The 4,673-nt window shown below is 42.2% G+C and overlaps 1 long non-coding RNA gene across 1 annotated transcript; it reads left to right on the top strand.

Annotated features, from left to right (window-relative positions):
- The first annotated feature begins 436 nt into the window (after window positions 1-436).
- LOC142927321 (uncharacterized) lies at window positions 437-4,083 on the top strand. Its single transcript, XR_012944250.1, has 2 exons — window positions 437-698; window positions 3,652-4,083. It is a non-coding gene; the product is annotated as an uncharacterized LOC142927321 (long non-coding RNA).
- The last annotated feature ends 590 nt before the right edge of the window (window positions 4,084-4,673 follow it).

The raw sequence follows: 4,673 nt of genomic DNA, 5'->3' as shown, positions 1-4,673 counted from the left end.
TAAACACAAAAAACCTTCGAAACATTCATCAATAGCACTGCCTTAAAATTAAAATGTATAATAGGCCACATTTCGGGCAATTGCCCTTCTTCCAATTGCACAAAATATCTATCACCGATTGCCTGAAACGTCACCTGTGATATCTGCTTCCTTTTAAGGCCGCGTTATTGACGAGTGTGTTGATTTTGTTGTGATGTGTGCTTGTGCACCACTGCCGGACGCAGCACCACCTAAAATATGTTTAATATTCTTAGTTCTTTCGGTAAAGTCACGTTGAAGGGAAACAATAAAATAATAAAATATATAAAACAATCAAAAATTCTCACGACGTTTCGACCATAACACAAACGGTCGTCTTCAGAAGACGTCTTCTGTTTCCCTTCAACGTGACTTTACCGAAAGAACTAAGATTATGAATTACTGCAGTCACGAAAGCTTGAAATCAAAATATGTTTAATGTGTTGTGTTTTACAGGCTGGTTACCGTACCCCACCTCTGCACAGATCTGTACACGTGTAGATATTCAAATGGTACACAATATTTCCTCGTTCTTCACGAACTTGCCTGGCCGCGATTTTGGCCATCCGCGAAATGCATCTGGAACTCTGCACGACTGCATCGAGAGAGAGAGAGAGATAAAGAAAGTGATGAGATAAAGTGGCGAGATAAAGTGATGATGCGCATCATCATAATTTAAGGTAAGTTTATGCATGAATTATTATTGAATACCTTAATATTTTTGTATAAACTTTATGTTTAGTATAACCACTTTTTAGCGTTATTATGATAACTTCCATGAATGTAATAGCTTCATTACGTCTTTAATTGGGATATTTCATAAAATATAGGCCAATATTATTATCGACGAAATTTGCATCTCCGGAATGTATCAAGTTTCAAGTTTAATTTATTAGGTATAGCCCTGTGAGCCATGCGGCTCTTAAGTCGGGTGCAACTGCAACGAACAAAATTTGAACACAACATCTTAAAGCGACAACGCGTAACAGAAACATCCTGGAATAAACCAGCAAATATTCCACACAAAAAAAACTTGTTAAAACGCTGTGTGCAAAAATCACAATGTGGTGCAAGCCAACAACAACAACCATAAGACAATTTAGATTTACCATATGTTTTTGAATCACCAAAATAAAGATATAAAAACAATGTAACAACAGTAATCACATGAACTGTGATTTTACACTTAACAATAAACGATATACATAACACGTACGACCAAACTTGCAGCCATAGCTGGCAGCACGACACTCCCAGTGTTTGAGCGAGTCAGCGGCAGTGTGACTGAGTGTATGATGTGCGAGTGAGCCAGCACACGATGAGTGAACCTGTGTATGATGAGTGAATGGGTCAGTGGTTGTGCGAGTGTATGATGTGTGAGTGAGTCAGTGCATGGTGTGAGTGAGTCAGTGCATGGTGTGAGTGAGTCAGTGCATGATGTGTGAGTGAGTCAGTGCATGGTGTGAGTGAGTCAGTGTTTGGCGTGTGAAAAAGTCAGTGTCGGCTCCCTCTGCTCGCGCCATCGGCTCCCCCCCCCCGGCTCCGTCGGCCCCCCCTGGCTCTGTCGGCTCCCCCGGCCCCCTCACAAACGGCCCCGCCAGCCGCTGCTGTGAGGGAATTCTGTACTTCCTACAATATTTAAAATACCAGGAGGCATCTTGGGTTTTGACAACTCATTAGCAAAACCAACTTCACGACATTAACACGTCAACAATTATTCCGTTCCCAAAATCACTATCAAGCAAGCCCGTGTATGTTGGTAGCATGATACTACACGGCAATCCAACCCCTTAATTACGTCATGCTTTGTAAAATTAGATTCATGTTTAGTGCTGATGCATTGGATAATGCACTGCGCTATGAACCTGGCCACCTCAGTTCGATTCCCTTGCACGACTACCACCAGTGGTGAGTGATATCCGAGCTGGTGATGGGCCACCATCCCTGACCTGCCTGCACCAACCTACGAGACATCTGTGAGTCACTGGACATCTGTAACCTACTGGATAAACCAGCGTGGTGCAGTATGGTGTGAAAATTAGCTGGATAGCTCATCGGATTTCTCGAGTATAAATACAGATTCTGATGCGATACCGCGTTGACCAACGAGGCCAGTGAAGGTTGGTGTGTCCGCACCGTGAAGGTTCTAATATCCTGCTGAGGAAGACAATTTTATTTGCTCGGGTTTATTTTTTTAAAACATAAGGTATTCTCTGGCAGGGGGTGTTATAATTCAGCACGGCTCGAAACATGTCACGTTAAAATATCTGGTCAAAGGGCAGGTGACGCAATCTTTGTTGTCGTTGTTGTTGTTAAAAGCCAGCATGGTAAAGTATGGTACAATAAAAACAACCTCCCCATGACTGGCAGGGCGTGCGGGGGCTTTCATGGAGCCGTGGATTGACAAAGGGGCTGAAATGAAATAAAAATCGAAACGCACGCTGAAGAGGACATAAGGCACTTTGCAGGGGACAACGTTGACAAAGGGGATTGTACGCCACCATATCACATTCTTTAGCAGACGTAACCCAGTGTGTAGCATGCTCGGAGCCAGCTCTGTCATTTGCACAGTGTGGTCCACGTGGAATTGAAAGTTAATAATAATAATAATGATTTACAGCCCATTGTCAAACCACTACTATACGAAGGCTTTTCCATGCTGTGTTGTTTCACCATACTTCACCTCCCGTGTTAGTGACGGGGAGGCAGAATCGGTTCAGATATACTCACCACTGATGTTCGCTAATTCTGGTAATCTAACCCAGGTTTCTAGGTTCATAAAACAGTGCACTAACCACGACACCATCACTTCACCCAGATTAAAATGCATAATTTTAATTGGTTCCATTCATACTCTTTGGTTCTATTCGGTAAAGTCACGTAGGTAAACATATTGTTTGTTCGGTCTTCACTCACAGTCGTGAATTTTCTTGAGGCCATGGGGGAAAAAAAGAGCTGCGTTCGCTTAAAATACAAGACAAAGATGGGTTATCGTCTCCTTAAATAAATGGCAGCCGATTGATCATCAGTCATACATTTGGCGCTCCATCACACAAAAGTCAACTGTCTCGGTCCACGGAGCCACTGTACTAAAGCCTTCTCATCCAGGCCACGAGAAGTGATTAATGAAGGACTAAGACTTCATACTAAATAGTTTCTCTCTCACTCTCTCACGTTTTAAAGACGTGAAACATGTGCCCGAATGAATGGACACAGATGATACCTGGCTCTATTCGTTCGTGATCATTTAACTCATTCGGATCTCCCCACAACCACACACAAATCGTGCTAAACAGCGAGGTAAAAGTATGGCCAAGCAGTCTCCATGACCGGCACGGCACAAGGGAGGCCTTTATCTTGCAGTGGATTGGCAAAAGGTTGTACTATAGATCTTTTTCTATGTGTATACAGTATTATATTTTTGGTTATTTCGGTAAAGTCACGTAGAAGAGAAACAATAACATAATACAAATATAAAACAATTAAATTCTCACGACGTTTCGACTGCAACACACGCAATCATCATCAGGTGTGAAAACCACAGCAAGAAAATTTGAAAAACGTGGCTTTTTCAAATTTTTCAAATTTTCTTGCTGTGGTTTTCACACCTGATGATGATTGCTTGTGTTGCAGTCGAAACGTCGTGAGAATTTGGAAGAACTACACAATTCCCGTTGCATCGAAAAAGCGAAGAACATTATAAAGGACTCTTCTCACCCTGGACACTCTCTGTTTGAGCTGTTGCCATCAGGCAGACGATTGAGATCAGTCAAAACAAGGACAAACAGATTAAAACACAGCTTTTATCCTACAGCAATTACCACACTCAATACTGCTAATTAATTACGAAGTAATACCGTATACAATTGACTGTAAAATAAGGATGTGCAATGATAAAATGTACTTTTATGTGGGTATACTTGAGTAGTTTTTATATATAAAATGTATTGATTATCTTTTTTTTCTTGTTTTATTTAAATTTATGAATGATGTACTGACTGGTGAGCACTTTAAATTTCGTTGTACTGGTGACAATGACAATAAAGGATCTATCTATGTATCGTGGTTCATTTTTGGCAAGCACTTTACGTGTAATTAGTGCGATCTTATAACGTATTCGTTCGGCAACCGGAAGCCAATGCAGTTTGGCGAGCACTGGACGGACACGGTCGGATCTTGCAGTACCCGTCACGACACGTGCCAAAGAGTTTTGTACACCGTACAGCTTGGTAATGTTTTTGCCAGACGTCCCGTAGAGTAGTAAGTTGCAACAATCGAGCATTGTTGATAGCATGCTGTGTGTAATGATGGGCGTAGAGTTGCTGTGTAGCCAGGACCATAACCGAGTGGTCTTCATATGCATCGCATCGTATATAAAGACTACTCTGCTCAGAAACTGAACCTTGTTCGTTCGCTCATGGCACTAGTATATTTGAAACGAGTCCTGTTTGCCCACGTGCGTTACCAGCAGAAAATAGGCATCTTCGTCTTGCACAGATGCACCAGGCTCAAGGAAAAGGTTCACAGCTGATCCAATCATCTGGCGCTGTGGTTAAATAGCTTGACTCGCAAGCTGCGGGTGCCATGCATGTTGAACTTCTTTCGCATCGTACGTAGCCAATCGTACTAATCGGAGATGCTATGGCTGTCCAGAC

This window comes from Petromyzon marinus, chromosome 2 (assembly GCF_048934315.1).
Source record: "Petromyzon marinus isolate PM22_M1 ecotype Great Lakes invasive population chromosome 2, UKy_Petmar_22M1.pri1.0, whole genome shotgun sequence".
In the NCBI taxonomy this organism is placed as follows: domain Eukaryota; kingdom Metazoa; phylum Chordata; class Hyperoartia; order Petromyzontiformes; family Petromyzontidae; genus Petromyzon; species Petromyzon marinus.
This window is presented reverse-complemented; position numbering and strand designations above follow the sequence as displayed.